This window comes from Protopterus annectens, chromosome 5.part0 (genome assembly GCF_019279795.1).
Source record: "Protopterus annectens isolate FY-2018-M chromosome 5.part0, PAN1.0, whole genome shotgun sequence".
NCBI classification, from domain to species: domain Eukaryota; kingdom Metazoa; phylum Chordata; order Ceratodontiformes; family Protopteridae; genus Protopterus; species Protopterus annectens.
In genome coordinates this window covers 1,062,880,828-1,062,892,622 of record NC_056735.1, presented here as the reverse complement: position 1 = coordinate 1,062,892,622, position 11,795 = coordinate 1,062,880,828, and positions in this window count along the sequence as shown.

The following is an 11,795-nucleotide window of genomic DNA, read 5'->3' as shown; positions in this document are numbered from 1 at the left end:
ATTGGGAAAAACAAAGGTAACCCCAAGCTACCATATAGGTGGCAATCCACTAAGCACAGAAGAGGTTATCAGGACCTGGGGACCCAGGTTGACAGTGGCCTTTCTTTTGACACTCACGTTGCTAAAGTGGTTAGAAAGACCTTCTACATTGCCCACCTTATCATGAAGGGATTCACATCCAGATCTAGTGAGGTCATTGTTCCTGTACTCTTCACTTATCAGACCAATGATCAAGTACAATGCCCCATTCGGGATGTATCTCACCCGACATCTGCAGCAATTGGAGAGACCCCAAAAGTTCCTCACCAAAAGGATAAAGGGACTCCAAAATCTGTCATATGCTGCCAGATTGAAGAAACTTCAGCTCTATTCAGTCGCATACCGTCTGCTCAGAGGTGACATGTGCCTGACATACAAGGCCATGTCCAACCCGGAATTAATGGACATGCTCCACCTCAAAACATCCAAATCCACCAAAACCACTAGAGCAAGTGACTTAAACCTTAGCACGGATATAAATAGGACGTGCTGGAGGGATAGATTTATCACCCAGAGACTCCCTATGCTGTGGAATAAAATCCCGGTCCATGTGAGGCAGAGCACCTCGCTGACTCTGTTCAAGAGAAATCTAGACCTGTGGATGGGAGATCGTAGGTTTACCCTGGGAATCATCTCTGTGTCACTGCTGGACAGAGGCACAACAAACTAATGGGCACAGTATTTTTTCATATAAGGGGTGGCGTAAGCCACAAAAATTTGGGCTAGGCTTATAAATGCCTTAGGGCAGATAGCCTAGTATAAACCTATGAACCTATGAACCTAAAAACAATGGCATAATTAGGTAAATGCAGATTCATTGTTGCCGTAGTTAAAGAAGAAGAAACTGAATGGATGCTTAATTAGCTGAGTATGTAATCTATAGTAATGGCAGGGATAGAAGGTGGAAAAGTCTATGCTGTAGCACTCTGCAAGTAGATCATAGTAAGTAAGGATTATGACAACAGGAGGATAGATCTTTTTAGGGATGTGTAAAAAAGATGGGAAAGCAGAGTAGTTATGGTGCTGCAAGTTTGGGGAGAGGTGGAACGTCTGTGGAATTACTGTGGGAATAGAGTGAAGCATACCATACCTCCTGTGATAGATGGAGTGAATTAACCTGAACATGCATTATAACAGCCTGTTAGAATTCTGCAGATTTTCCAGGTAAATGGGAAAAAAAATTGTAATAATTGTATACAGAAGTAGTTGTTGAAAATGTCTCAGGACACTGGATAACAAATTTAAGCAGGAGCACACCATTCTTCATGTCATCAAAATACAAGGGACAAGAGCAGCATGGCACAGTAGCCAAGAATGGCAACAATAAAAAGCTCCAACTGAATAAAAATACCAGTTGCCACTACAGTCTTTAAAATGTAACCAAGGGAGTTAATATATTGTTGCTAGATACTGAAAAGGATTGCAGACAGAGATTGTGGTTGTGCTCAGGAAAGAATAGTTGTGTAAAATCTTACCATAACCATAGATGATCTTCTTTCTATTTTGCAGAATTCTTTACATAAGGGATCCTCCGCTAAGGGTGAATTGATGCTTGGCCAGTATACAAGAGCTTTTAAGTACTGCTAGTACATGAGACATCACACATATGGCTTAGGAGTACATTGGCCATAAAAGCATACAATGCTCAGAACTGAATGCCCTAGGATGAATACCAGTCCAAGGAAACAAGGAGGTCATCAGACATCCAAAGAGATAAGTAGTCACCAGGGGGAAGGTGGGTGGGATAGAATACTGCAACATAGAAGAGAAGGACATCTATGGTTATGGCAAGATTTTACACAGCTATTCTATGTCCTTCTATGCTAATGTTGCAGTATTCTTTATAAGAAGAAGAGTACTAAAGTTCAGGAGGAAACCTGGTAGAAGGAAGAGCCAGAAGAGCTCTCTAGAAAGTCATGAAGAATGCGTCTAGTAAAACCAGCTCAAGATCTGGAGATGCAATCCTAGTTGTAATGCTTGGTGAAGGCATGTACAGAAGTCCAAGTAACTGCATCTAGAATGGAATTAGTATCAAAACCCTTAAAGAAAGCACCAGAAGAAGCCACAGCCCTATCAGAATGAGCCTTAACATGGAAAGGCAAGCTCTTCCCAAAGGAAACATAACAAAAAGAAATAGCCTTTGAAATACAAGAGGAAATAGTCTGCTTGGCAACAGGCATTCCCAGAGGCCTAGGATGAAAAGAAATGAAAAATCTGATCAGACTTCCTGATATTCTTAGTTTTATCCAAATAAAATTATAGTTGTATATGCACATCCAAGGTGTGTAAGTAACTCTCACTAGTGGAGAAGGAAAAACAGTTTGCAAATGAATAGATTGGTTAAGAGGCAACTCATTCACAACCTTGGGCATAAAGGAAGGGTTAGTACACAATGAGACCCTGTCCTTATGGAAATATCAGAAAGGGTGGGGAAGCCATTAAGGCCTGAAGCTCAGATACCCTTCTGGTAGAATTCAAAGCTAGTGACAGAACAGTTTTCCAAGTACAGTGTTGCAAAGAAGCTGTAGCTGCAGGCTCAAATGGAGCCACGGTCAGCTTCTCCAGAACAAAGTTCAGATCTCAAGGAGGAGGAACAGGTTTACTGGGAGGTCTAATGTGAAGGACGCCTTTGAGAAAGAGTTTAACCTCTAACCTAGAAATCAAAGGGGGAAACAAAGGCAGACAGGCAGAAATGGCTGACAAATGGGCTTTCACAGAGGATTCAGCCAAACCATCATTGAGCGACTCACACGAGTAGGAAAAAACAATGGAACATCTGTAGGCATTGGATCCAGATTGTGTAAATGACACCAGACAGAAAACCTCCTCCATTTAGATAAATACAATTTCCTAGTATTGAGTTTTCTGGCTTCCTGCAGTACCCTAAGCACATCCTCAGGAAAAAAGGTGTCTGAAGGGAATCAGAAGCCTGTCACTCACAGAGACAGATGCAGAGTTGACAGATATAGTTGACTAAAAGATCCTTTGTCCTGGGTGAAAAAGTCCACCCTATGAGGTAACTTGTGATGATTGCCCTTGGCTAAATGCAGAAGAAGGAACCAGTGCTATCTTGGCCAAAATGGGGTCACCAGCAAGACTTTTGGTTTGTCCTTCTGAATCTTGAGTAGGACTTTCAGAATGAGAGGAACGGGGGGGGGGGTCGCATAAAGAACCCCCCCCCCCGTTTGTTTATCTACCAGAGAACTGTGGTGTTGACTGTAAACAGTTTTAGAGGTCCTGGGTGGAAAAGAGGATGAAAAACCTGAAGATCTAATATGAGGGCTCTCATATCTTTGATGTTGATATGCTCCTTTTGAGAAGGAGACCAGAGGCCCTGTACCTTCATGGAAGCAAAGTTTGCCCCCCATCCTAGGTCTGAGGTGTCTGTAAACATCTCTTGAGCGGGAAGGGAAGGATGCAGAGGAAGGCCTGTGTTCAGGAAAATCTGCTGAATCCACCAAAGGAGTTCCTTTATTAGACAAGGCAGAAAAGGAGACACAAACTCCAGTGGATGTGCATGCTGCATCCAAACTGATTTCAGGTACCACTGAAGCTTCCTTATGTTAAGTTTGGCCAGTGGTACCATGGGAATGGTGGAGCCTGAGAAAATCCCTGACTGTAAGAGAAGGAAGAGGAAGAAGACTTTGGAAGAAGGAAATGAGAGACTGAACCTTTAGAGGAGGCAGAGATGCCAGCATGAGATTTTTCTGCAACCTGCACCCCAGGAAGATGTGGTCCTGTGAGGGGGAAAGAAAGGACTTTTTGAACTTTATTGTGAACCCCAACCTTTGCAGAAGAGAAATAGTGAACTGTAGATTTTGTTCAAGGTTCTCTCAACAGGAAGCTAGAAAGAGAAGATTGTCCAATTAAGAGTAAAACTGGATGTTCTGAAGTCTGCAGTAAGCAATTACAGGAGCAAGGCACTTTGTGAATATCCTTGGGGCAGTGAATAGACCACAGGGCAAAACTTAGAACTGAAAGTACAAAGAAGCAACAGAGAAATGTAAAAAATTCCCATAAAGGGGATGAATGGAAATGGGAAGATAAGGATCCTCAATGTCCAGAGAGGCCATGTAAGCCTGATGAAGAATAAGAGGAAACAAAGTTTGTAGGGACAGCATGCCAAAAGTGGGAAACTTCAGAAAAGTGCTTAGTTGAGAAAGATCCAGAATGGGTCTCCAAGAGCCTTTTTTCCTGGGTATTAGAAACATCCTGGAGTAAAACCCTCTTCCTCTGAGGGGCATAGGAACTTCTTAAATTATTTCCTGATGTAGCAACTCTTGAAACACATCTAGAAATAAATGCAGTTTGTTGTGAGGTGGTCGTGGAATGCCCATGAATAGAGGAAGAGTTTTCCAGGCCCTGAAGTACCCTTGTTTGATAATAGAACTCATGAGTCTTGAGTAATAGCTTCCCAAACTGGAAGAGACAGAGAAATGGGTAGAGAAATAGGGAAAATACTGAGATGAGTTTGGTAGTCACATACTACCTGGCTTGTTCGGAAAGGGCTGCTTCTGGGCAGGAACTGGCTGAGAGGGTTTAGACTGAGAGCTCTCCTGCCTCCTTTTTGATTTTAAAAGTGGGAAGGCAAACTTGTTTCCTAACAAAAGAAGTCTTTGAGGAATAATTCCACTGAAATTTAGGAACAGATGAAACAAACATATGTTTTAAGTCCTGTAGTTCCTTACCTTTCTCTTTCAAAGATTTATACAAATCTACAGCTGCAGCCCCCAAAAAAGCACTGATATCTAAAGGAGCATCCACAAATGTTGCTTTGATGTCATCTGAAAGTGGTTAAAGCCTTAACCATGAATACCTATTAAGAACAGATCCAGATGCAGCTGCCCTAGAAGCTGCTTCTGCTGCATCATAGCTTCTTTTAATGCAGTGGCATGCTACCTGAGAAGAAGATCTTCAAAAAGAGACATCACCTGAGTTTTAACATCAAAATCTGGAAGGTCAGAAACTGCTTGAGTGGCTTGAGAAAAAAGCATAGCTGATCATATGGGATTCACAGTTTAGAGCATAGAACACTAAGGTGGCAGAAGTATAAACTTTTTCCCCTATTCTTTTCATAGTCTTGCTCTCCTTATCAGAAGGGAAAAGCTTGGCCAAAGTCTGGAAGTTTTGTCAGAAGCAATGGAAACCACAGCAGGATCTGAAGTAAATGTGCAAAGAAAATTGCATTAATCTGGCATCTTATAAAACCTATCAGGCCATTTAGGGGCAGGGGCATGTGAGTCTGGGGCCTTAGATGCCAAAGAAAATGCATCTAAAAATGCTAGTAAGACTGGAGGAACAGCTGAAGGGGAAGTAGACTCCATTTGTAAAAGATCATAATATCTTTTCTGCACATCAGAAACCTGAGAGCAGTCCCATGTAAAAAAATCCCTCATTTTAGCTACGGTGTCTCCAAAGGTGATCTCTTCTACTGGGGAATCTGTGCCATTAGACTCTTCCTCAGGGGAAGCATATTCTGGGGGGCATAGAATTTGAGTGGAGTAGACCAAAGATTCGTCCTCAAAAGAGCCCTCATCCTCAAGTGATTCCAGTTCCCTAACTCTCTTGCATGGGGAAGAAGTTAAAGGAGAAACAGGAACAGCTGAAGGAGGCTTAAGAGCCTGCCTATGCTATGAAACAGACTTCCCATACATGTCAAGCAGAACAGACTTTCCTTACATGTCAAGCAGAGCACCTCGCTGACCCTCTTCAAGAGAAATCTTGATGAGTGGATGGGAAACAGAAAAATCACCCCATGGATAACACCAGTGGCTCTACTCAACAGAGGCACTGGGAACTAAGGTCGGGTGGCACTATGCTAGGGTAATCCTATGGCTAGGCTTGTAAAGGCCCCAGGGACATTACCTAGTACACACCTACGAACCTGTGAACCTATGAGTGTATTAAGCAAGCCTTGAGTGGGGAAGAAGTTACAGGAGAAACAGGAACAGCTGAAGGAGTCTTAAGACAAATAAGTCATTAAGCAAGCCTTGAGAAAAGGTTTCCCAGAAGGATAGTGGAATCTTAGGTACAGAAATGTGCTTAGACAAATCTGCAGCTGCTGCCCCAAACAAAGCACTATTATCTAGTTTCTGCTTCTTTTTTAACTGCACATTTGCCTGATGAAAACTGGAGGGACCGGATGTAGGCCTGCACTTAATTGCACAAGTTATTTCCTCCCTAACTAGAATCTGAGGGCCTTCTGAAATAATGAGTCTTGTTTCACCCTGACCTTCCAATGCAGATGTCTGCATTATCTCTGAGGACATACGTAAGATGGATTCCTTGATGGCCTTCAAAGTGGTACTTGCCGAGGAACCTGAGCCAACCTTCGGATGGATCTCTGGGTCTTCATTAACCTTGAGAAAGAGACATCAGAGGTTCCCTGATTTTCCAAGTAAATATTTAGGGATGAAAGATGGCTATGTAGGATCTTGGGGATAAAGACCTGGCAAATAGATCAGGATTTGTGGTTGTGCATAGGTGCCAAACAAAAGAGATACAGGTCGTGACTGTTCTTATGTGGAATCTGTCTTCCACACTGGCATTTGCCTTTCCTAGATGACATGAAATGCTCACAACAAAAATCAGTAGCAAGAGAAAAAGAAGAACCCAATCAGGCACTTATTTGAAATGACCAGCAGCAAATGACTTGGCTGAACAGACTGATGATTGAAGATGGTGTTCAGACTGGCGGCAGAGAAGTTCAGAGTATTGTTCATGTGGACATCACTTTTATGGCCAATGTATTGATAAGCCATACATGTGATGTCCCACGTACTAGTAGTACTTAAAAACTATTCTATACTGGCTGGATATCGAGTCTCCCTTGGAGGAGGATCCCTCATGTAAAGAATACAGTAACATTAGAATAGAAGGATATATACAACAAAAGACAACATTGTACCAGTAGTACATGTGGACATTTATCTTCCTAGAAGCAAGACATGAGCAATGTAAAATGTTGCAACAGTTAAGTAACTGGAGGAACCTGTATATCCTGTGCAAGATGTTCTCAAGTAAAATCTTTAACTGAAGCCGATGATGTAAATCATTACTGTTTGAATCTAATTAAGAGTGTGGATCGTATGGTGAAAGGCAGAATGAACACATTTGACTCTCCAAGAAGTGAAATAAAAGTGTCTATGATAAATTGCTGTGATAAGAAACCAGAAGCAGGCAACCTAACTTTTCTGGTTCCATATTCAAGCAGTGATTATATGCTCCATGTATTTTGTTAAGAATTAAATGTTGGATTTTAGCTATATCAGTTACATAGTTATTGGTTTTCACAAACAGATGGGAAATGAGTTAAGCCTTCCTATTAAATATTTCCATCCTTTCTATTTCTTTACCTAGTTAGGATTAAATTAAATAGTTAATGGATCAGCTTTAAGCATACTATAAAAGTTTTTGACAGTGAGTTAAGAGTCCTGCAAATTCCATTTGCTATTTTTAATGAGCAAGGAGCTAAGAATTTGAATGTTTAGTCATATTTGACTACTTTAATCCTCTTTTCAAACAGTCCTCCATTTAATTAATAGTTTGTCCACATAACATTAATCAGAAAATCAAGGATTCCTGTGACTGTTCTTTATTGTGATCTATACCAAGGCTATTTGAGGATGGATATTACTTGTAGAAACTTCTCTGCAGCCTTGAATTAAAACAGCAAGGCTAGTCTAACCTTCTGTCTTTTCCTTTCAATGACAAAAGTATAACTGTGAGTATTAGAACTGAAATAGTCTGCCTACAAAAGGCCACCTACCATCGGCTTCCTTTAGTTAGTTTCACTGGACAAATGTAAGTACCGCTGACAATCTCTGAATCTGGGTATGAGTGCCGTTTTGCCCTGAACAGAACTGCTTTTCATAAAACAGATAGTAACCGAGAGTATACTTTGGTGGTTCTGCCTCTGGTTGTGCTTGGGCCTATATTTATGTATGTGCTAGCATCAGTGAAGATGGCAATGTTCCTACAGAAATATTCTTGAAGTGTAAGTGAATGAGATCTAGTGGAAACATTCTGGAGCCATTAACTGAGAAATGACAGCACTGATGGCTTCTTGGTGCAGAGAACAATACAAATATGGATATGTGATGATTCCACTGATATTTGATCGATGGATCTATCTATCTATCTATCTATCTATCTATCTATCTATCTATCTATCTATCTATCTATCTATCTTTTTTACCTCTGTTGATCCACTTTCAGTTATGGTTATTTTTCTTCCTTTTTACATACTGTGAGTTGCCTAAAGGGGAAGTTTTGAAGATGCAACATTACTTGCACTACAGTACTTATCTCCACCTTTTTTGAGAATGTTCATCTTTCTCTTCAGGATTTTGGAGTTTTATCTGATGTATTCAGTTCAGTCTGTCTGTTGTGATGCTTTTATTTGCTTGCTTTAATAATGTATCACTCAATTTAGATGTTTCTTGTACGTTTTTCTTTCTTTTTTTAAATAATTTTATAAAAGAATAACAACAGTGATTTCAGTGTACCTACCTTTTTGGCTTTATTCACCTTTTACAATGGTCATGGTTTTCCTTAATACTGAGGGATAAAAAAAAAAAGATTAACCACTCAAAGCAAAATTAATTTGGTGTAGTTTAACCATACAGAAAAAAAATCATTTGTCGCAGTCTGCATACTGCACGCGCATTACTTACTGGACATGTGCTGAAAAGTCATTATACACAGTTGTTGAAATACAGAAAATACCATGAAGTAAGTTTTGTTCATCCCCAGGCCATACTCACAATAACCACTCATTTAGAGGTCAAGAATCAGTTTATTTGAACACAACTACAAGTCAGACATTTCACTTTACCATTGAATTGACAGTTACAAGTACAATAAAAGCAATTACCTCCACTTCCAGACTTATGACTAGAGCTTCTTACTTGCTTAGACACTGTCTTTCAACTTATTTTCTGTACCCCCATTTCAAGTGACTCTAAATCTGCCTGGTCCTCCACTGACAGGTAATCAAGTGACATGGATCTTGTTCAATCTGAGATATTACAAGACCACCCCATATATACGCGTGCTCATCTTGGCACAACTGTCTTAATAATTCAAGTTAAAGTAGTTTAGTAGTACCAAGTGGCCCAGGCACCCCCCCCCCATGTGATCTGGGAAACAAGAAGCAAGCAACCACAATAGGAGAAGGGGAGGTGAGCCTTCTTTTCTCCTAACCTGACACTGTAACTGGTCCATTACTTTCTAACCATTCCAAGCTGGGTTCCACCTCGGCAAAGTTTTGTTCTACTCGCTGCCCAACATACATGGGAATTCCCAATTATGAAAATATGTTGGACACCTGTGGTAAAGGGGACAGTATTTTAACACTACACACATTAACACAGCTTCAAACATTTCTTCATTATTTTTAAAACATTTACTGCATCCTTATTTGTTTGTTTTACCTTTGCCATTTTGCTTAAAACTATCCAGTTTTCTGTTTTATTCAATAAAATGCATTAACACATTAGTCTTAAATCTTTGTGTTTGCATTATCACTTTTTAAAATCACACATTGGCCAAAAAGGTTCTTGATCTCCACCTTCCTGCTGTTTGGGGCTGTCGCAAATATAAGGGTATGCTGAGGATCCAACACTCAGAATCTGTCATTTTTTCTCTTATGGTATTCACCATTGCTCCCCTTTTATTGTTCCTGTAGTAAGGTCCAAAGGCTATCATCCAATGGGGATGTGTTGTGTTCTCCAGTGCTTCCAGCAATGTCCCCACCCTATTCCCATTTTGGACACAACCCCTGATCATGATGTCTACAGAATCCACCAGGGATCATGACCAGAGATACTCACAGGAACCCAACCCCCCCCCCCCCCCCAAGGGATGTTAGCACTGCTGCTTGGTCAGTCACCCAAGCCTCTAACTGAACCTGAGAATAAAATATAAGTATATACTTTTGTGGTAAATATATATATTATTTTTAATTCTGAAGTACTATCAACTCAAAAATAAATATTCTGAACCATTGGTGCATTCATATTGATTCACACAGAGCAATGTAACTAAGTCTGACTTGACACATAAAAAATAAAATTACATCAAGATTTCTCATCTACAATATCCTGCAACTGAAATATCAAACATTGTCACATAATAGTCATACATGTTCTTATTTACATCACTGTCTTTATAATTAGCAGACAGACATATAATAGAGGGTCATTCAAATGTCAGTGTGGGAGACAGAAAAATGCATTGATACTGTACATGTATAATATATTATACCAGTATAATATTATTAGTCATTTGCTGGAAATGACTAAAATGTCCAATGTATATTTATAGTCCCAAAATCAATCATTTAAATCACACATTGGTCGAAAAGGTTCTTGACCTCCACCTTCTTGCTGTTTTAATAACTTCAACAGAGGATCCCTCCTTTCCCCAAATCAATGACCCAACCTACCTATCCTGAAGGAGTGACAAGAAAAGCATGTTATTACAAGACACGAGGTGAACCCTTAGATGATGTTGAAGAAATGTCATTGATGCTTACCACTTGCCATATAATCAGTGATATGTTATATCACTAATGTGACAAATAAGCATACATTTTCATACTTGTAAAGATACCCCAATAAACTAATGCTCAGAAATGTCTTGCTGTCATGTAAAAGATGAAGTCTGGATTACAAAAACTGTTCTCACCCTATAAAGATTCAAAGAAATGTTATTGTCAATTAGGAAACACAAGTGCTACCTAAATGAAATTTTGAGTGTCAGCTCTTTTACAAGAGAAAACGAACACAAAAAGACAGACATGATAGGTATTAAAGAATAAACAGTAACTATAGTACAAAACTAAATATTTAAGTTGCTATCGCACATGCTTGTATACTATTCATTACATTGGACAACAGTGACTACTAGATAATTAACACATGAAAAGAAAAGTACACTATACACAGAGCTGAGATTGGGTGATATTGCACATAAGGAAGTGACTGGAATTGCACTTAAATGAGAATATATTAATTTGAGTATGCAATAAATAAATAGAATTACTGTATGGAAAAAAAAAAAAAAGAATGAGAGGGTAACAGTCTGTTACAGTTTTGATACGTCCAGATTTATGTCTGCATTAATGAGCCTTATTGCAGTTGGACTCCCTGTTTTCTAATACAGCTGGAAAATATTGGAACATGTTGCCATCAGATCTAACGGTACTTCCCTCCTTCCCACTCTTTAAGCAAAGACTGAAGCAACATCTTAAAACACACTGGTTATGCCCTTGCTGTTACACTAACTAAATGTCTGCATTCTCTTTTGTCATTTTGTCTATCCTGTCTCCCCTCACCTTTTTTTAACACTACCTACTCCTGGGTAGCAGAAACTGTTTTAAACTATTGTTGTAAATATGATATGAAATAACTGTTAACATACTGTAAACAACCTCATATATTTCATTGTAAGAGTATCTAATTTCCTTTTCAAAGATTTTTTTTATATATTTCTGTAAATATTTTTTTTTTCAAATATTGTGTTTATGTATATAGTATGACCTTCTAACTACTGTTCTCTCATTTATTTTTTGTCTTACATTTCTTACATTTTTACTTTTCTCTCTTACAAGTGTGCTTTATAACTTTTTTTTAAATGTTACTGTGGAGCTTTTCTCCCCTGGCCTCTGCTGAAAATGGAAATATATCCAGTTGGACTAACCCGGTTAACAAATGTAAAATAAAAAAAAAATAAAAAATAAAAAATAGTTTCAT